This window comes from Zalophus californianus, chromosome 8 (genome assembly GCF_009762305.2).
Source record: "Zalophus californianus isolate mZalCal1 chromosome 8, mZalCal1.pri.v2, whole genome shotgun sequence".
Taxonomy (NCBI): Eukaryota; Metazoa; Chordata; class Mammalia; order Carnivora; family Otariidae; genus Zalophus; species Zalophus californianus.
Window position 1 is genome coordinate 105,826,026 of NC_045602.1, and position 22,671 is coordinate 105,848,696.

The 22,671-nt window shown below is 40.2% G+C and overlaps 1 protein-coding gene across 7 annotated transcripts in view; it reads right to left on the reverse strand.

The window, feature by feature from the left end:
- The window catches only part of PLCB1 (phospholipase C beta 1), a 714,547-nt gene that overhangs the window by 222,503 nt on the left and 469,373 nt on the right, over window positions 1-22,671 (reverse strand). The gene's annotated exons all lie outside the window — the stretch shown is intronic.

Here is a 22,671-nt window from a genome sequence, read left to right on the forward strand (position 1 = left end):
TTTGCAAATATTTTCTCCCATTCTGTCGGTTGTCTTTTGGTTTTGTGGACTGTTTCTTTTGCTGTGCAGAAGCTTTTTATCTTGATGAAATCCCAATAGTTCATTTTTGCCCTGGCTTCCCGTGCCTTTGGCGATGTTTCTAGGAAGAAGTTGCTGCGGCTAAGGTCGAAAAGGTTGCTACCTGTGTTCTCCTTTAGGATTTGGATGGACTCCTGTCTCACGTTTAGGTCTTTCAACCATTTGGAGTCTATTTTTGTGTGTGGTGTAAGGAAATGGTCCAGTTTCATTCTTCTGCATGTGGCTGTCCAATTTTCCCAACACCATTTGTTGAAGAGACTGTCTTTTTGCCATTGGACATTCTTTCCTGCTTTGTCAAAAATAAGTTGACCATAGAGTTGAGGGTCCATTTCTGGGCTCTCAATTCTGTTCCATTGATCTATGTGTCTGTTTTTGTGCCAGTACCATACTGTCTTGATGATGACAGCTTTGTAATAGAGCTGGAAGTCCGGAATTGTGATGCCGCCAGCTTTGCTTTTCTTTTTCAGTATTCCTCTGGCTATTCTGGGTCTCTTCTGGTTCCATACAAATTTTAGGATTATTTGTTCCATTTCTTTGAAAAAAGTGGATGGTATTTTGATGGGGATTGCATTGAATGTGTAGATTGCTCTAGGTAGCATTGACATCTTCACAATGTTGATTCTCCCAATCCATGAGCATGGAACGTTTTTCCATTTCTTTGTGTCTTCTTCAATTTCTTTCCTGAGTATTTTATAGTTTTCTGAGTACAGATCCTTTGCCTCTTTGGTTAGATTTATTCCTAGGTATCTAATGGTTTTGGGTGCAATTGTAAATGGGATCGACTCCTTGATTTGTCTCTCTTCTGTCTTGTTGTTGGTGTATAGGAATGCCACTGATTTCTGTGCATTGATTTTATATCCTGCTACTTTACTGAATTCCTGTATGAGTTCTAGCAGTTTTGGGGTGGAGTCTTTTGGGTTTTCCACATACAGTATCATATCATCTGCAAAGAGTGAGAGTTTGACTTCCTCTTTGCCGATTTGGATGCCTTTGATTTCTTTTTGTTGTCTGATTGCTGTGGCTAGGACTTCTAATACTATGTTGAATAGCAGTGGTGAGAGTGGACATCCCTGCCGCGTTCCTGACCTTAGGGGAAAAGCTCTCAGCCTTTCCCCATTGAGAATGATATTCGCTGTAGGTTTTTCGTAGATGGCTTTTATGATATTGAGGTATGTACCCTCTATCCCTATACTCTGAAGAGTTTTGATCAAGAAAGGATGTTGCACTTTGTCAAATGCTTTTTCTGCATCTATTGAGAGGATCATATGATTCTTGTTCTTTCTTTTGTTAATGTATTGTATCACGTTGATTGATTTGCGGATGTTGAACCAGCCTTGCAGCCCAGGGATAAATCCCACTTGGTCGTGGTGAATAATCCTTTTAATGTACTGTTGGATCCTATTGGCTAGTATTTTGGTGAGAATTTTTGCATCCATGTTCATCAAGGATATTGGTCTGTAATTCTCTTTTTTGATGGGGTCTTTGTCTGGTTTTGGGATCAAGGTAATGCTGGCCTCATAAAATGAGTTTGGAAGTTTCCCTTCCATTTCTATTTTTTGGAACAGTTTCAGGAGAATAGGTATTAATTCTTCTTGAAATGTCTGATAGAATTCCCCTGGGAAGCCATCTGGCCCTGGGCTTTTGTTTCTTGGGAGATTTTTTATGACTGTTTCAATTTCCTTAGTGGTTATAGGTCTGTTCAGGTTTTCTATTTCTTCCTGGTTCAATTTTGGTAGTTGATACTTCTCTAGGAATGCACCCATTTCTTCCAGGTTATCTAATTTGCTGGCATAGAGTTGCTCATAATATGTTCTTATAATTGTTTGTATTTCTTTGGTGTTGCTTGTGATCTCTCCTCTTTCATTCATGATTTTGTTGATTTGGGTCATTTCTCTTTTCTTTTTGATCAGTCTGGCCAGGGGTTTATCAATCTTGTTAATTCTTTCAAAGAACCAGCTCCTAGTTTCGTTGATCTGTTCTACTGTTCTTTTGGTTTCTAGTTCATTGATTTCTGCTCTGATCTTTATGATTTCTCTTCTCCTGCTGGGTTTAGGCTTTCTTTGTTGTTCTTTCTCCAGCTCCTTTAGGTGTAGGGTTAGGTTGTGTATTTGAGACCTTTCTTGTTTCTTGAGAAAGGCTTGTATTGCTATATACTTTCCTCTCAGGACTGCCTTTGCTGTATCCCAAAGATTTTGAACAGTTGTGTTTTCATTTTCATTGGTTTCCATGAATTTTTTTAATTCTTCTTTAATTTCTTGGTTGACCCATTCATTCTTTAGTAGGATGCTCTTTAGCCTCCATGTATTTGAGTTCTTTCCAACTTTCCTCTTGTGGTTGAGTTCTAGTTTCAAAGCATTGTGGTCTGAAAATATGCAGGGAATGATCCCAATCTTTTGGTACCGGTTGAGACCTGATTTGTGACCTAGGATGTGATCAATTCTGGAGAATGTTCCATGGGCACTAGAGAAGAATGTGTATTCCGTTGCTTTGGGATGGAATGTTCTGAATATGTCTGTGAAGTCCATTTGGTCCAGTGTGTCATTTAAAGTCTTTATTTCCTTGTTGATCTTTTGCTTAGATGATCTGTCCATTTCAGTCAGGGGGGTGTTAAAGTCCCCCACTATTATTGTATTGTTGTCAATGTGTTTCTTTGCTTTTGTTATTAATTGCCTTATATAATTGGCTGCTCCCATGTTAGGGGCATAGATATTTACAATTGTTAGATCTTCTTGTTGGATAGACCCTTTAAGTAGGATATAGTGTCCTTCCTCATCTCTTATTACAGTCTTTGTTTTAAAATCTAGTTTGTCTGATATAAGGATTGCCACCCCAGCTTTCTTTTGGTGTCCATTAGCATGGTAAATGGTTTTCCACCCCCTCACTTTCAATCTGGGGGTGTCTTTGGGTGTAAAATGAGTCTCTTGCAGACAGCATATGGATGGGTCTTGTTTTTTAATCCAATCTGATAGCCTGTGTCTTTTGATTGGGGCATTGAGCCCATTTACATTCAGGGTAACTATTGAAAGGTATGAATTTAGTGCCATTGTATTACCTGTAAGGTGACTGTTAACTGTCTGTTGTCTGTGTTCGTTTCTGCTCTTTGCTGCTTTTAGGTTCTCTCTTTGCTTAGAGGACCCCTCTCAATATTTCTTGGAGGGCTGGTTTCGTGTTTGCAAATTCCTTTAGTTTTTGTTTGTTCTGGAAGCTTTTTATCTCTCCTTCTATTTTCAATGATAGCCTAGCTGGATATAGTATTCTTGGCTGCATATTTTTCTCGTTTAGTGCTCTGAAGATATCTTGCCAGTCCTTTCTGGCCTGCCAGGTCTCTGTGGATAGGTCTGTTGCCAATCTAATGTTTCTACCATTGTAGGTTACATATCTCTTCTCCCGAGCTGCTTTCAGGATTTTCTCTTTGTCTCTGAGACTCATAAGTTTTACTATTAGATGTCGGGGTGTTGACCTATTTTTATTGATTTTGAGAGGGGTTCTCTGTGCCTCCTGGATTTTGATGCCTGTTTCCTTCCTCACATTAGGGAAGTTCTCTGCTATAATTTGCTCCAATATACCTTCTGCCCCTCTCTCTCTCTCTTCTTCTTCTGGGATCCCAATTATTCTAATGTTGTTTCGTCTTATCGTATCACTTATCTCTCGAATTCTGCCCTCGTGATCCTGTAGTTGTTTCTCTCTCTTTTTCTCAGCCTCTTTATTTTCCATCATTTGGTCTTCTATATCGCTGATTCTCTCTTCTGCCTCATTTATCCTAGCATTCAGTGCCCCCATTTTTGATTGCACCTCATCAATAGCCTTTTTGATTTCGATTTGGTTAGATTTTAGTTCTTTTATTTCTCCAGAAAGGGTTTCTCTAATAACTTCCACGCTTTTTTCAAGCCCAGCTAGTATCTTTAAAGTCATGATTCTGAACTCTAGGTCTGACATCGTACTAATGTCCGTATTGAGTAGGTCCCTGGCAGACGGTACTACCTCTTGTTCTTTTTGCTGAGGTGATTTCTTTCGTCTTGTCATTTTGTCCAGAGGAGAATAGATGAATGAGAGAACAAAAGGCTAACAGGTTTACAACGTCCCCAGCAAATATACTGTATACAAATCAGAAAAGACCTGAAACCAGGGGAAAGGAAAGGGAAAGAAAGAAAAAAGAAAGAGAAAAAGAAAAAAAAGAAAAAAGAAAAAAAGATAAAAACAAAAACAAAACAATTCAAAAAAGGCAGAATATGATCAAATATGATCAGGCTAGTGCATAGATCAGTGCCACACACTAGATTTTGGGCGTATTTTGGTCTGTTAGAAAAAAGTGCCTCCTAAAATTTTAAAGGAAGAAAGACATATATGTACAAAATAAGGGTTGATACAATGAAGGGATGGAAGATGACTGTAAAGATGAAAATTATAAAAGATTTAATAAAAGGACTTGGTAAGATAAGTTGTTTGAAAAAAGAAAGAAGATTTAAGGAAAAAAAAAAAAGGAAAAAGGGAGAGAATGTGATCAGGCAGGAGACTAGAACAAAGCCATACACTAGTGGTTTAGGGTATATTTTGATCTGTTAGAAGAAACTGTACCTCAAAATTTTAAAGAGAGAACAACTTATATATATATGCCAAAAACAAGGATAACTACTATGAAGGGATAAAATATGACTCTAAAAATGAAAAAAAAATAAAAAATGTTTTTTTTTTTTTTTAAAAAGGGATTTATAAGATGTTGGTTGAAAAAGGGAAAAAGAAAAATAAAAAAAAGTCAACAAAAATTAACTTTGATGAAATAATGAATCATGGTAAAAAAAAAAAAAAAAAAAAAAGAAGCCATGAATCTATGTGCAGTATTCCCCTAGCGCTGGAGTTCTCCTATTCTCCTTGATCGATCAACTTGGTCTTGGCTTGCTGGCTGTTTGTGCTGATCTTCTGGGGGAGGGGCCTGTTGCTGTGGTTTCCAAATGTCTTTGCCGGAGGCGGAATTGCCCCGCCCTTGTTGGTCCGGGCTAAGGAAGCTGCTCCAGTTTGCTCTCAGGAGCTTTTGTTCCCTGCAAGCTCTCGGTACAGCTTTGGAGGACCAGGGCGAAAATGGCGGCCTCCCAGTCTCCGCCCGGAGGAGCCGAGAACTCGGGGCCCCACTCCTCAGTGCGCCCCCAGAGAAAAGCAGTCACTCCCGTGTCCCCGGTCTCTGGCCGCACTCCGTGCTCACCCGGCCTGTGACCGAGCGTTGCTATCTCTGGCACCCGACCCCGCTCGGAGTCTCCAAACCCAGCAGATCCCTGCAGTGTGTTCCCGCACCGCTCCTCCCCGGGAAGGAAGGGGAGTCTCCCCGGATCTGCTGCTTGTTGGGTCCCTGCTGGGGGAGCCGTGCCCCGACTGGGCCGCAGATCACAGTTTGTGGCAACCCAGAGCTGAGAGCCCGCGACTCTGCTCCGTCTCTGCAGCCGGCTTCCCTGCTCTGATACCTGGGAGCTCTGCCACACTCAGGCACCCCCGGTCTCTCTGTGACCCCAAGGGTCCTGAGACCACACTGTCCCGGGAGGATTCCACCCCCCGCTTAGCCACTGCAGCGACGTCCCTCCACCGAGCCAACTTTTAAAAGGTCCGATTTTGTGCTCCGCGGCTCTAGCACTTGCCAGAAGCGGCCGGCGGAGGCCCCTCCCCCGCCGTCTATCCTCCCGAGTATCGCCTCGGATTCACTTCTCCGCACGCCCTACCTTCCAGTAAGTGGTCACTTCTCTGTTCAGAGAGTTGTTGCTACTCTCCTGTTCGATCTCCTGTTGAGTTCGTAGGTGTTCAGAATGGTTTGATCCCTATTCAGCTGAATTCCTGAGACCAGACAAAATCTAGGTCTCCTACTCCTCCGCCATCTTGCTCCGCCCCCTCCTGTTAACATTCTTAACACACTTTTCTTTTAGGGTGTTTGTGCTTATTGTCTTTAAGAAGGGGAGAGTTTTTGTTTGAGGTTTGAGCTCCAGCACAGGACTGTGGTTCAGTATCATTCCTATTGAGAGAAACAAAGTGCCACACAGTGGCTTCGTGTTGTAAATGGTGCCTGGGGCATCGTGGCTTGCAAGGCACCCACCCAGATCATGGCTGTGACCTGAGACCAAGCACCTGAAGTCGCAGAGAAAAAGCAGAATGTGGCCTCTGTCCCCTAAAACATGTCCTCATGCAGTGAGTTCTCGGGGAAAGAAAAACATTCTAAAAGGAATACTGAATATATATAGAAATTATGAGTCCATGCTACCTTAATAAAGTAAAGGAGCGACAAGTGTTAATAATCTCAAAGCACGTGTTTCCAGAGTGCCTGATTTGGAAGCCTCAATTTCTCAATCTATTATATTAATTAATTTTCAAAAGGTTTCTGGAATAAATAATAATTTATACAAGATATGTTAATATTTGTGGGACATATGAAGGTCCTAATAATTTTAAATAACTGTCTAATTATTTTTCATTTTTTGGCACACCCCTACTGCCATCAGTGATAACTGTGTCATTCCCATCACCTAGGCCCATAAGCAGGTAATGGTTTGGGATTTGAGTAAGAAGGAACATTGTGCTTCTCATTCAGAGTTGCATTGCCTGGCTGAGCACATTTCTCTCACCTACTGGCATGCATCAGAATTCATCTCACTGAGCATTTGTCTTAAAGCACCAGTCTTTTCATGGTGAAAGATGGTCTATGAGTTATAAAGACTTTCATTAAAAGCAGAAAGGACTGTTGGAGAAGTCACTGCATTTATGATACTACATAGAGCATTTAGAATTTTGGTAAAATTTCTGGTACAGTGTCTGCTTTGGTTGGCAGTGAAGGTCTTATATTTTATAGTCAAAATGTTCATCTCATACTCAGAGAGAAATGGTTGTCACGTAAAATATAGTTACCAAAACAAAACAAAAACCAGAAAGCACATTAGGACCCAGTATTATCGCTACCGGGACACTAGAAAATTATATTATTCAATGGTGTAATATCAAGGAAAGGTGCATAATTATTTCCAAAAGACTATGTGATTCAAATGCCTTTAAGCTACAATTGACAAAAGCACAACTCAAACTAGCCTGGGAAATAGGAGAATTTCTCAGGGACACTGGAGATTTCCTGTAATTGAAGGAAAAATTGAGCAAACTGCAGGAATAAAAAAAAAAAAGCATAATACAAGACATCAGGAAGCTGGGGCCTAAATGCGCCAAGGGGATTGTTTTTATTGCTTTTCCATTGCTCTCCCCTACCTGGTGGCATTCTTTTCTCTACTGATCAGCTTTGTTCCCATGGCCACCAACTGCACCAAAAGTTGTTACACATGGCCCCTCCCACCACCAGAGATAGTCTGATGACCTTACTTCCAGTATGAAAAATCCTGGCAAAGGTCTCTGATTGGTCTACTTCTAGAACAGTCTAGTCAAGTAAGAACCTAGCAGTACCCAGGAGACCGAATCACTGGGGCTGAGGGAGAAGCAGTGAGTAGAAGGACAGAAGAGAATAAAAACACTACATATATATCCATTCACAGGAGTACCGTGGAAAAGAGCCGGTGGAAAAAAAGGATGTGAGCGTTCATACTTTGTGGGGGACCTCATGGTTCTACCTCCCATTCTTTTTATAAAATGGGTAATAAATCCACACTTTTGACCTGAGTTGACTTCATGAATGAATGAATGTGTCAATGAAAGAGAGTTATATCCGTGCCTTACAATTAATGCCTTTTGAAATTAATTTTTATGTCTTCCTCATTGTTATAAGTATTCAATCACCATTCTCGGCTACAGGGTTTTGGATAATCACTTTACACATTTCTTATTGCAGTTGGAACTATGCTGGAATAGGCTGTAAGGACTCAAGAGTACCGTGTACAACATCGGGCTGAGGAGGCTCTCCAGTTAGGAAAGTACAGAAGTTTTAGGGTTAGGGCTTAGGGCATTTACGTGGGCTTCACAGACATGCTTTATGCTTTGCTTTACACTTTGGGCTATCTTCGGAAGGACTGTCATGCCGTTATCTTTTTCCAGATAAGTGAAGCATTGCTGTAGTACACGGTCCCCTGATGATCTAAGGAAAAGTTCACATCCTTAAAAGTGCAATTTGCAAGACGTGGAAGTGCAAGGATCCACATTTTGGGAGGTAACAGGTGTAGAATAGTGTGAGTCTTCTTCCAACCCCTCTTGACCTTCCCCTGCTCCATGGGAAAAATTTAATGTGGTGAAATCAAGTTAAATAAGTCCTCGAGAGGAGAGATTTGCAGCTCTACCATTGGGAATCTCAGATGTGTTTTGAGCGTCAGCTGAGGGACACGGTCCTCCCCCTCCAGCTAGTTGACTGAGTCATCGCTCATTTGTACAGCTGAGAAAATGTTGATCGAGTGCCCCCATATGAAACCCCTAAAGCTTCCTTTTCATGGCTTTCATGTCAACCCGCCACAGTCTTGAAATGGTTCTTTCCAAAAGCCCCATGTCACTTTCATGAAAACGCTTGCTATTATGTCTTCTAAGCCTAGCAGTTTGAATGCTAATGAGTACTTTGGTTTGAATCCGCTGGACTGCTGCACACTATAGATAGTAAGTGTATGTAAGCCAGGTCTGTAATTATAATCGATAGCATTGTTTATTGTTTAAAAAGCAATTCCGTTTGAGCAGGTCAAGTGAAAAGGAATTTTTAAAGAAAAAAAAGTCCAGCTAATTTCTTTGGTAAGATGTATATCAAGTGGAATAAAAGGAGCAATCGTAATTTCCTGGGAGTAAAGTGGTGCTGCTTATCCATTAAATGAAATCTGACAAAATTAAAAGTGCATTCCTTGAAATGTGATTAGTAAACTACACACAGGTACTTCCTCATTAAGTCATAACTTAACCTATGGAATTCTACTAAAATATAATTTTCTCATTTGGAAGTCAATTTGTTTTAAATACTGTAATTATATCCCCCATCTTTATGTTAGATTGTTTTACAAGCTGGATTCTTTCCCTTTAGATGCAGGGGTATGTGGCCTTCGGTAAGGACTCTATCCTGTTAGTCCTTCCTCCACTGGGAGAATTACTCTTTGCTTTTGGCTCCAATTGCTTCCCTTTTGCTCATTTTCTCACTGCCTATGGAAGGGCAAATCTTGAATATAACTTGTGCTTCTCTTCTACTTTAAAATTAAAATTCTGTCATTAGTTTATGCAATGATTCTTGCTGACCCTCATATTATTGATGCTTTTGCTAGTTTATTTAAAAATAAATCTTACTGGATTTCAGACCCCTCTCTGCTACTCTCTAGCTGTGGGACCCCGTGGTCAGTGTGGGACCCACTGCTCAGTACTCCCCAATATCCATTTTCCCCTTCTCTTCTCACGGAAACCTGACATTATTCAGGCCAACAATATATAATAATTGAAAAATCTGCATTTTTCAACATCTCCAGCAACTTAGGTGGCAATGTGACACATGAGGAACCACATGTCAGCAGAAGTCTGAGAGGAAAATGTGGTTTCTGATATAGAGGCTCTGTTCTTTTTGCTATTGGGACCACACATGCGATGGCTGGAGCTGCAGAAGCCTCTTGATCTATGAGGAAATGGCCGTGGGAATTATAGGGTTGAGACCAAGGCCTTGATATCCTTGAGTCACTGAATCAATGCCAGAAACCCTTACCTTTAGGCTTCCTGCTGCATGAGGAAAGAAAAAAAAAAAAAAAGCAAACAAGATGCAAACAAATAAAAAATCCTTAATTTATCTAAGCTACTGTTTGGTTTGGTTTTCTATTACTCAGGGCCAAATGTAACCCCTGCCTGATAGAACTGTCTTGGGCAAGTTTTTTAACCTGTACAATATTCATTTGCCTTATAAAAAGGAGGAAATCATAGGACTTACTTCACAGGCTGTTATGAAAATTAAGGGAGATAGCTCATATTAAATGTTTAGATCGGTAACAGCCACAACACATGCTTAGTAAATGGTAGCAATCTAAAAATGTATTATTTATCAAAGAAACACATACATAGATTTTCAAAAAAAATCGTCCAGAGGGGCTATAAAGAAAAATCAATGACTGCTTGTGATACTCTTACCCTAGTTCTGCTTCTTGACAACTGTTCTCAGCATTTCTATTCTTAAATTCCTAGGAGTTAATTCCATATTTCTGATTAATCTATTTATACTGCTTTCTCTTGATTGACCAATTTTAGAATTTAACTATCAATATCCAGCTCTGATCTCCTATCCTATCTCCCATCTGCCCTTTCTCCTTCTTCCTGATAGAATTGTCACCACTGGTCTTTCTTCCCAGACACTTGACAAGCTCAAGCAACATAACTTAAGCCATTTCTTAATCCACCAATTAAAGACAGCATCACTTGACTTCTCTGTGAGAAAGGACATTTACCTGCCAATCCTTTTACCTCCACCTCCTGTTAGCTTAAATTTACTTTTAAAATGATCAAAGTTGAAATGTTTTTATCTTTTTCAGGATCCACAATTGACTTCAATTATGTGCATATAAATTGATTCTAAAATTTCAAAACCAATAAAATAAAAATTTACATGATTACAAAAATGCAAATATAATTTTCTGCAGGCTCATATATTAAACTCTGATTATCCTACTTGTTACAGTTCCAACACCACGAACCACGTGGCTTTCAAAAGGGAACATTCCCATGGGACGCCTGAGTGGCTCAGTTGGTTAAGCGGCTGCTGCCTTTGGTTCAGGTCATGATCCCAGGGTCCTGGGATCAAGTCCTGCATCAGGCTCCTCGCTACGCAGGGAGCCTGCTTCTTCCTTTGTCTTCTGCTCCCCCTGTTTGCGCTTGCTCTCTGTCTCTCTCTCCCTCTCTCTGACGAATAAATACATAAAATCTTAAAAAAAAAAAAAAGGAAACATTCCCAATACCACGATAACGTACATCCTTTTTGGGCTGTTCCTTCAGTTGTTGAAAATCCTGTGTGCTTTTAGCATGGCTTATATTTGGATAATACTTTTCCATTTATCTTTTCTTTTGGGGAGAAGAAATTTAAGCCTTTTACATGTATCTAATATCTTCCAGTTTCCTACTCGTATTGCCTGAACCTAGTTCATTCCTCTATGTGCTATTTAAACTTCAAGACAGTACCTGTCTTTGGCTCATATATATATATTTGTATTATGTCTTTTGTATTTTCCTCTCCTCTGTTTTCTCCTTTTCTCCTGCACTCTTTAGCTTGATTGTGCCTGTATCTCTTACCTTTTCTCTTTCTCTTTTTTAGTAATCTCTACACCCAACGTAGAGCTCAAACTCATGACCACGATATCAAGAGTCCCATGCTCCTCCTACTGAGCCAGCCAGGTGTCCCTTACCTTTTCTCTCTTATTGTCACCTTTTTGTCTTTCACGTTTCCTTTTTTGTTTTCTGCCTGATTCCCCATTCTGGGAGATTTCCTTCAATCTCTTCTTACAACAGTTATGTAGACAGAATCTGGCTTTTGTTCCATTATCTTATTTTTAATTTCCAAAAAAAGCCACTTTATTTTTGTTACCTATTTTTCAGAGCATCTTATTCTTATCTTATGAATGTGATATATTCAAAATTCTCTCTGAAGATAGTTTCTGTTTTAATTTTTTGTTTATTTGTTTCTTGAACTATCCCTGTATCTTCTATCATCATTTCTTATTTTGTCCACCTTAGCGCCTTCATCAGTCAATAGTGTGGACTTTCTCAATAGCTTGTGGACATTTTGTTGCTAGTTCACATTTTAGACTGGGGACAAGAGAGGGGCCAACTGGGAGCTCTGAGTATGTGAGTGGGATCTACCAGCTTGTAGATCTCTTTTTTGGGTAAGCATGTGGGTGCCAGCCACTATGGTATGATATCCATAAATTCTAGAATGAGAAGAGCTTTACTCTGGCTACTTGACTCTAATGTTGGCTACCATGATTCTTTTCTAATAATTTGTTTACTTACACACACACACACACACACACACACAAAAAAAAAAAGCCCTCAGCTCTTTGGTCTGGGAAGTAATTGGCTATCAATTATTCTAGATGCAGAGCAAGAGGACCAGGTGGAGGGGCTGATAGTTTTGTCCGTATTCCTTTAATTCCTCGCTCTTCTTTCCACTCCCAAGTCCTATTCCCTATTCTGCTGGGCTGGTAGTTCTCAAGTCTGGGGCCTCTCTCCACTGATTCTGAGTGGTTCAGTGACCTTGTTGGCTATGGTTCTCTATGGAACCTAGACTCTGTTCCATCGTGCATTCTCCTCATTTTCTTCTGCAAACTTATTGAAATATGTCATCTCGTAGTGACCTATCTCATTCTCTTCATCTCTGCGTATTTCTATTCCTTTACCATCATTTTCATAGTATCTCAAGAGAGATAGCAGGTCACACCTGTGCTTATTCTACTGCTTTGGACTAGTACTATTTTAAACCTTATGTCCAAAACCAAATTTCTGATTTTCCCTCTCCAATTGGCTCTCCATCTCAATAAGTGCAATACCAGCAAAACTGACATCATCCTTAGCTCCCTCTTTCTCTCATGCCATGTGTCCAATCCATCAGTATTGTTCTGTGGGTTTTTTTGGCTTTACCCTCAAAGTATATCCAGAACCCAGCCATTTCTTACTACCTCCTCCCCAAGCACTCTGCTCTCCCCTGTTTCTGTTCCATATCCCTACTATGGCTTTTCAACAGAGCAGTCAGGTCAATCCTGTTAAAATATATTACACCAAATTAATCCTTTGCTCAAAGTGATGCAAGTTACTCGTGTCACTGGAAATGAAGCCAAATTCTTACTGTGGCCACCCACCACTATCTGGGTCACCTGTCACCCCTCTCCCAACCTCTCTGACTCATCTCTCACTGCTCTCTTTTTCCTCATCCCATGTCGGGTACACACCTGTCTCAGGGTCTACTCTCCTCCATGAGAACCACTTGACCCACTCCATCATCTTCAAGGTTTTCTTGAAAAGTCATCACCTCAGTGTAACCTTATCTGACCAATTTATTTAAAATTGAAATATGCCCCCCCTTCTAGCTCTTTCTATTCCCATTCCCTACTTTATTTCTCTCCAGCACCCAGCACCGCCTTATTGCCTTATTTATTGTGTTTATTGTCAACCCACCCCCACCATTATGTAGGCTTCATGAAGACAATCATTTTTGTCTATTTAGCTTATCCCCGGTGCTCAAAATCATGCCCGGTACACAGCAGGCCATTGAGTATTAGTTGAATGAATGAATGAATGACTATCATTATATAGCCATTAGGAAAATTATTGACAATGTATTTAACTTTTCTTTTTTTAATTCTCAGGGACAGCTTGTTCATTGGGACCATTTGATGCATTTGGAACCTAAAAATGACAACTGATATTAAGGCAGTAGAGGGCACAGATCAACATGCCACTCTCAGAGGATGCCAGATATATTCCCCCAGTAATTAAACAAGGAAGCCAAATGTTTTTAGAGCTCTTCTTCCTTCCAAAAATATTATGGTTTTTGTTTGTTTTAATTTTTTTTTATTTATTTGTCAGAGAGAGAGAGCGCGCATGCACATGCACAAACAGGGGGAGGGCAGGCAGGGGGAGAAGCAGGCTCCCCACTGAGCAGGGAGCTCCGATGTGGGACTGGATCCCAGGACCCTGGGATCATGACCTGAGCCGACAGCAGACTTAACTGACTGAGCCACCCAGGTGTCCCTGTTTGTTTGTTTTAATCTGTGTGCCTGCTTCAAGGCAATCCACACAGATAGACAACTGGGGCTTAATCAGCCGAGAGCCTCAGAAGGCAGGGAGGCATAGGAACAAGGGGGCAGCAGGTCATTTCTGTGTTCTGGAGTGTTTGGAAAGAAAGGGGAGACACTGCTGCTTAAGCAGTTTTCTGACTTTCCTTTCTGGGGAAAAGTGGGTTTGCACTCACAGTAGCCCATACTTTGAAAGCACGAGCATTTCTGTGCCCTAGAGTATATATTTTCCCTGCAGTTTGTCATTCATCCCTCTGTGTGGATCCCTTGAACACAGCCTGACTCAAAAGAAGCTCTTGCTTAAGGAATGCAGAAAAGACACCCAAAGGCGGAGGGTGGGGCGCTTCCCGCCACAGTCACTAGAAGAGCAACTGTTGGTTCTTCGGAAAAGATTAATGTCCAAGTTGCCTTTTCCCTCCTCTTTTTATTATGAATGCCTCTCTTTTGACTTTTGAACTTTTAAACTTTTGTACAGACATTCCATATGGGTGACATTTTCACAATTTAAAAGTTTAGGATGTGCTTCTTTCATCTGCTCCACACTCATCCAAAATACAAATGCAGAACGTGGAATGATTCTCATTTGCAGACAAAGGACATCCACGACTACAAAATTCCAAGACCAATAGTACAGTGTATTGACTTGGTGAGAAACTGGCCCTTATTTACAGTTAGGTGGGGGAATATCCTAAGATGACATAGGCATGTTTTGCGGGTATGAGGAGGTGAGGAGTAGCAGGGAATGAAGATCTCATAAAGCACAATAATCCATTTGTAAATGGCGATCCTTTTGGCATATATATTCTACCCCCGAGGAGGTCTTGCACAATTTTCCATTATGTTCCAAAATACACTGCTGAAACCAATGTATGATACCTCATTCTATTCTTCTTAATCATTTTTGTTTAAAGAAAATCAGACCTACACCCACTGCTCACTCACCATAAACTGGTCCTAGTTAAAGGGATAAATTACGTATTTTGTACAGAATATATTAGTGTCTGAAAATTCTTATCTCAATGTATATGTCTCAGAATTATATATATATATAATTATATATCATATATATATATATATATATATATATATATATATATATATGAACCTCATGTTTCTTAAGGTCAGTTTTAAATACACTGTTAATTTGGAGGAATGTCTAAGAGAAGTCCCAGTTTTTGATGAATCAAGTTCATCAAGTTCTAGATCAGGAATAGCTAGTGGTGGCTGTGGCAGATCCTTTCACTGGTTCCTCTTTCTCTTCTCTTTTCCAATTTCATTTTGTAGACAATGATTTCTTTTTTCTTAAAAAAAAAAGCACCCCTCCCCCGTAACACCTTCTCTCATACCTTTCACCTAAAAGGCCTCAATTATTTGGCTATTCAAAGCCATTGTAACTAGTGGGTGTGGGAGGGTGATAGGGACCATGACTCCATGAGCAGGAACAAGGTTGAATTTGGGACAGATGAACAGAATGGAAGCCACTGTGGTTAGTGCCATCCCTTACTCCCACTGAAAACCCTGGCAAACCGTGGAGAGAGATCCGTGCTGGGAAGAAAGGGCCTGGAGCAACCCCAGCTAAGGGGCCTCAATTTCTTCAACTCTAAAAAATGAGAAGATCAGAGTACATGTGTTCCAAGTTCCCATGGCTTAAAATTTTTCATGATCTATCAATTGTTTTCAAGGGCTCAAAATCCCCTTCTCCCCTTTCTCTTCCCCTCTTTCCTTTCTTGTTTCCTCAAACACACATGTACTGAGCACTTACTATACACACCTAAGCTAGATCCTGGGAACATAGAAATGAGTAAGCTATTGTTTCTGACTTTAAGTAGCTCACAAATCCCAGGTAGGGTTCAGATACACTGACAGATAATTACAGTTTGATAAATGACACAGAAAATATCCATGGGGTTCACCAAAGAGCATAGAAGGAAACTCCATTATTCATGGAGATAATGGGATGGAGGGGGAGATGGATGAGTTGTATTTAAGCTGAGTCCCTAAGGAAGCTTGGAAGTTCTCCTAGTGGACAAAATGGAGAAGGGAAGTCTAGCAAGGCACACAATTCAGAAGGCACGAAAATTAAAATTATAAAGGCAGAAAGAATCACAAGTAGTTAGGAGCTACTGGAGCAGAATGGTACAAGGGTCCAAGTGGTGAGTTATCAGCAACTGCACGGGCTGTTTGTTTTGGTCACTAATCAATCCCCAGTGTCCACCGAGATGCTTGTTACATACTAGGCCTTCAGTAAATATTTGTTCACTAAATGAATGAATGAAATAGACAGAAAACTTCCTTTTGTAGGTAATAAGCAATAAAAAAGATTTCAAGCATGATCAGGTTTCAGGGTTTTTTTTTTTAAGATCATTCTTATGCAGATGGGCACATATAGTTGGAGAGCAAAGAGAGGGTTCTAAGAAAGTAGGTAGAAGTTGCCTATAGGTGAGACCTGTCAAGAATTTGACCAACATAGCAGGGGGAAGAGGGATAAGGAAAGAAATGTGAGAGTTAGTTAGGAAATTCAGAGACCTTGCAAGTTATTTGCATGGTGGGTAAGCAAGCAAGGAAAATTTCCAGGGAATTCCAGGTCATACCCTCAAAATGAGTGAACTATATTTTCTATGACATTCATAGCTGAAGACATGGCAGAGGTTCCCCGGAAAGTCTAAAATAACAGCCATTCAAGGCTGATGTTCACTTTCTAGAGCATATCTTTGGAAAGCTCATTATTCTATGACGTCAAAATGTAATAAATTAACATACAGACATCCGTAATTAAACATTATTTTTGCATGTTTGAATTAGTGTTTAAAATACCAATTGGCTCAAACAGTTTGGTAAAGTGCCATTATCTATGAAAGCTGAACATATGAAGATCTATGATCAGCAACACATATCTCACAGAAAGGCATATGTTTATAGCAACACTACTTATAATAGTCCTAAACTGGAAATTGCCTGAATGTTCATCAACCTTAGAATAGATAAATAAATTATAGTATACTCTTTAGCAAAGAGAATGAACTAAATTATAACCACATGTAAAAAATACAGAAGGATTTCATAAATATAATGTTGAATAATAATAATAATGTTGTCAGACCAGAAAGAAAACATGTTTCTTGATTCCATTTACAGAGATTATAAAAATAGGTAAAACAAATCTATAAAGTTCTAAGTCAAAATAGGGGTGTGTTAGGGGCCCTTGGGTGGCTCAGTCCATTAAGCGTCTGCCTTTGGCTCAGGTTATGATCTCAGGGTCCTGAGAACAAGTCCCACATGGGGCTCCCTGATCAGCAGGGTGTCTGCTTCTCCCTCTCCCTGCTCATGCTCTCTCTCTCTAAAAAAAAATTATGGTTATGTTAGTAGGGTAGACACTGGAGTGCTGGTGATGCCCTATTTCTTGATCTGGGTGCTATTTACATGGGTGTGTTGTCTTTTCAAAAATCTATCAAGTTATATTGGGGCGCCTGGGTGGCTCAGTCTTTAAGCGTCTGCCTTCAGCTCAGGTCATGATCCCAGAGTCCTGGGATAGAGCCCCGCATTGGGCTCCCTGCTCAGCGGGAAGCCTGCTTCTCCCTCTCCCATTCCCCCTGCTTGTGTTCCTGCTCTCGCTTTGTCTCTCTCTGTCAAATAAATAAATAAAATCTTTTAAAAAAATCTTCAAAATAGTCATAATCAGTGCTTTTCAGTGAAGAATTAAAAAACAATCTGGCTAAGTTCCCGCTAAGTTGCATGTTTTTCCTATTTATACATGTTCCAGAGAATTTAGTGTGTAAAGAGTTAAGGGTGGAAAGCAATGGCATCTGCCAAACCTTGTGCAGAGAAATGAACACAAACTCTCCCCTGCAGAATTCTGTCATGAGGCAACTCATTCTTAACCCACTGGATCCTTGTTGTTTCAGTCCACTGCATCTTCATACACTGGAGCAACACCTGGATGGAAATTTGCCAAACTAGGCAGTGGTTCAACAATATGTCCATCCAGAGGGCCTATCAGAGTGTCAAACTATTTAGGACTGAATATCAGAGACTAACTCTCCAATCCTTTTTCTTAGGGTGATAGGGTATGCTGCTAATATATTGCATTGAACAAAGACGAGATAAGAGTTGGGGAGGTTGAGGGAGGGCATGAGCTCCTAGGGATCCAGCCATGGAAAGGAAGCAGAACCCAGGGGGAAGACATGCTGTCTTTGCACCCTGGGAATCCTCCTTGTTAACCATGAGACAGATTTCCTTCCTTGCTGAGATTCTCTCAGTGACGAGTGATCTCCCAACATATACACACTGAATACCTGCAACCTGAAGGTAAACGCCACCAGGCAATCCTGTAAACCCCAGCCCCTGGCTCAGAGCAATCTTCTTTATGACATGACTGCAATGCTGTTTAGCTGGATGACTACACGGGGTAGTATTCACAACTAGAAGTCTCTTTCTGAGTAGCCCCTCACCTCAAAGAAAAACAGAATATTCAAAAGAGAGTCTGGAATTGGGCAGGTAGAAGACAGTTGTTTTTTTCTTCAAGCTCCTTGACCAATGGAAGAATCTGTATTGATCCGATAAACTGGTTACTATGCTCAAAACAACACTATTTGGGGGGCTGATGTGAATGATCTGCTTTCACAGTCCCTGTTCACCTTCAAAGAAATGCACCAACTGGTGCTGAGAAAGACTTGAGGGTTCAGATCATCTTTACTCTCAGCTGCTGACTTCTGTGTCCTTTGTCACGGAGAAAGTAAAGGCAATCAGAAAATGTCTTCAACTTTCTCCATTATGTGTACCCCTTGCTGTCATCTCTACCAATATGTTCCACTCTTCCTTCTCTTCTTGATGAGATGCTCTTGCTCCTGTCTGAGCTTAGCTACTCTATCTCTGAACTAGGCCAGGGTCAACACACTTTTTAAATAAAGGACCGGATAGTGAATATTTTAGGCTTTGTGGCCCATATGGTCTATGCCATAACTACTCATCTCTGTCTAGAGAAAGTAGCCATAGACACCATGTGAAAATGGACATTGTTGTGTTCCAATAAAAGTATAAAAACAGGTGGTAGACCAGATGTAGCCCCTAGGCTGTAGTTTACTGAGCTCTGCATGAGATCCTACTGCATCTCCTACTCAAGGACTTGCTCTAGCAATTCTTCTCTCCTACATCGGCACATTGTTTTCCCTCTATGGGACCATTCCTATTAGCATACATGTATATTGTTGCTTCTCACATCTTAAAAACCATTTCTGGACCTTGCTTCCTATTTGTCTGCTGTCTTTCATATCAAAACTTCTAAAAAAGAGCAATCTTTTTTTTTGTTTAATTTTATTTATTTATCTGACAGAGAGAGACAGCAAGAGAGGGAACACAAGCAAGGGGAGCGGGAGAGGGAGAAGCAGGCTTCCTGCTGAGCAGGGAGTCTGATGCGGGGCTCGATCCCAGGACCCTGGGAGCATGACCTGAGCCGAAGGCAGACACTTAACGACTGAGCCACCCAGGCGCCCCAAAAAGAGCAATCTTTTTGGCTTCTTTTTTTCTCTCTTGTCAATATTCCCCAGACTCCATTCCAATAGGTTTTGACTTCACCACTCCACTGAAGTTACTCTAATCAAAGTCACTAGTGACCTCTATGTCATTAAATGCAATGGTCCATTCTTGGTCTTCATCTTGGGCAGCATTTGACCCTATTATTGATCACTTTTTTCTCCCTGAAATATTTCCTTCACCTGGCTTCCAATGACACATACTACCTCACTGCCTCCTCACTGGCCTCCTTTTCTGATTCTTTCTTATCTCAATCTCTTCATGTTGGAGTAGCGATGACTCAGGTCTTGGACATCTTCTCTATCTATAGTCACTTCCTGGCTGATCTCATCCAGTCTCATTAAATATTATGTATAACCTGATGACTTCCAAATTAATGTATTATATTTGGCACTCAGCTCCAGACTCGTATATCCAACTCAACATATCCACTTGAGTGTCTAATAATGATTTCAATCTGAACATGAAAAACTGAACCTTTACTATATACCCCCAAATGTGTTATACTTTAGATTTTCCCAATGATGTAAGTGGTATTTCTCTTGGGCCAAAACTCTAGTATCCATCCTTGATTCTTCTCTTTTTCTTGCATGCAACATACAATTCATAAGCCTCTGCTCTCAATTCTGCTTTCAAATATGTATATATATAGACTCCTTTTCATTTCCTCTGCAGCCCCACATTGGTCCAAGTCACTAACAACTCACTTCAAATATTTTAGTAGTTTCACTGGTCTCCCTGCTTCCATTATTGCCTCTCCCCAGGCGGTCTATTATTGACTAAAGGGTTAAGTCAGGTGATGTCCATCCTCTGCTCAAAACCCTCAATGGCTTCCATCTTCCTCAAAATAAAAGTCAAAGTCCTTCAGAAGCCCATATCACAACACAAGGATCAACTTCTGCTGCCTTGGCTAGTTTCCTTTGCTGATACCTTCACACAAGTCATGTAGCCGGCAGCAGAGAACTATTGGAAGTTAATGGTAGAAGAGTAAAAGGAAGGGTGGTGATATTCACCTCCTCCCCATGGCCCCCGGGAGAGGTCAGGCATCCCATGGAGGGGAACAGAAGTCCAGGAGTTCCAGGGGGTAATAAATGTGTACATGTCCATTGGTCCCTAGCGGAGCTGAGGATGCAGGGAGAAGTATGCGACTCAGAGGGCAAAGATGAAATCATCTATTTCCCTGGCACATTAAAAGGAGTGCCCCTCCAGGGAGCAGGGAAAGCTAATTCTTAGGGTACAGAGTGGTTGGAAAGTCAAGCTCCATAACAAAAATTATGACTGTTGTATAATTGCAAGAGATACCACATTTTTAGTCCAACTACAGAGAGAAAAATTGAAAGACGGTGTTCTCCCCTATCAATCTTTTAGGAGTCACTTGTCTTAAAGAATAAATAAAAAGTTCAAATTCAAGTGATTTATGTAAGAAAGAAAGCATGCAGATCTGGAATAATATATTTAGGAAAGTTCAAGGTCTAGTTCTGATTAATTTTTAAAGTTGATCCAAGGGATTTCTCAGAAATCTATGGTATTGTTGTAATTGAGCAACTTCCTTCAGATTTTTTTCCCTTCTCTGCATTTCCCCATCTCCCCTACTCATGCCCTCTCCTCCTGCTTTATTCTTCCACACAGATCTCCATCTAACTTCCAATATATTTCCTTCATAATTGTGATTTATCTGTTTATTTCTCCCAGAATGCTGGCTCTCAGCATTCTAGAATGTTGTATTCCTAACATTGGAATTGTGGTTGGCATAGAGAAGGCAACTGACAAATAGGTGTTGAATGAATGAATGAGCCAGAATCCCTTTGTAAATAATTTCTTCTGGAGACATTCGAGTTTCAAAGCAGCTCAGGTTTCTGTCAGGCATTGTACATAATGAGAGAGGCTGTCTCCTTTGGTGTTGGCACTACACAAAGCATCATGTACATAATGGGCCCCAGAGATTAAATAAAAGGTGTGATGTTATGAGACAATACTGACAATTAGAAGGAGGGAAAGTAAGTTTTCAGAGTAAAGTGGTGTTTGCAAATCTTAACCTTCTGGCTGAGCAATTTCAGTGGGGAAAAAATACCCTACCGGGAAGGCAGGAAAAGCAAAACATATTCTGTAGCCTCATTAATTATACCAGGAACATCAAGTTGCTGCTGAAAAAATGTCTACAGATGCAGTCCTGATGGGGAATATTATAGGGCTCAGAAATCAAAATCCCCAAAGAAAATCAGTGGGTAGGAGTGCACAGAGGAGGAAATTGAATATGTTTTAAACGTAACTGCACAAAGGTTTAATGCAGTATAAGATATGTAGACTGGTTTCTAATATAAAATCTATATTCACTCTTAGTAAAAGCCTCCCTGAAAGTCACTGTCATTTATTGAATGTTTCTGAGAGTTAATGAATCTCCTGAATTGGTTATTTTTTAAACTGAATATGGTTGTATTTGGGGAAAGATACTTTAAAAATATTTTTGCAAATCATTACTATTTATTTATCCATGTTCATTCATCTATCCATCCAACCATCCATCCATATACTAAGAAATGAAGTATATACAACTCGCAGATTACTAACAGTACACCAGAATAAGAATTCTTGCTAGGCAAATATAACGCTGTCACGCTGAATGTTCCATAAAACTGAAGTCTCTCCAAACGTCAAAGCAAGTTATACTACAGAAGCAAATGAATGACTTGGTTCTTTCAGAGGGAAAGTAGACTAGGTCTGTAACACAGTCTTGGAGAGTAGTTTCTAAAGACCTCACACTGTTAAAACTGGTTAGCATTTCATTCATTCCTTTGTAAGAAGTAAAGTTGATGTCATGTAAATGTTGGAAATAAGCCTCTACCATAATCACTAAAGAATTAGAGGTCAGGTCATTACTTCTGGTATAGCTCAAAGAAATGTCAGACCACTAAGGGTTAAAAATGTATAAATCATAATGATGACTGGCTTGACATGACCCCATAGTTGTGATCCTTGACACGAGAAGTTCTATAATGGCACAGATATGACATACAGACTTAAAAGTATTCTTTGATTCATATTCTTAATTCCTGAAGGGAAGGTATGAAGGGTAAGGATCATCATTAGTATCCTGTGAACTGTAAACATGAAAAAAGAAAGCCCTTCTTTTGATATGTTCATTTCAGTGCTCTGATTTTCATGGCAATTGGACTATTCTAGAGAAAACATCAAAGTGGAGTCCAGGGTTCCCAGAAATTAATGGTTTCTTGTTTGATAGATCTTGCCTGTATTCTAGTTATTTCTGTACGTATCTGAAAGGCCTGCTATGCTAGTAAATTAGCAAGTCCTTAATGGAGAGGACCTAATTTACTATTCTAATCTGTAACTGAATAAATGTTATTTATTGTCATTA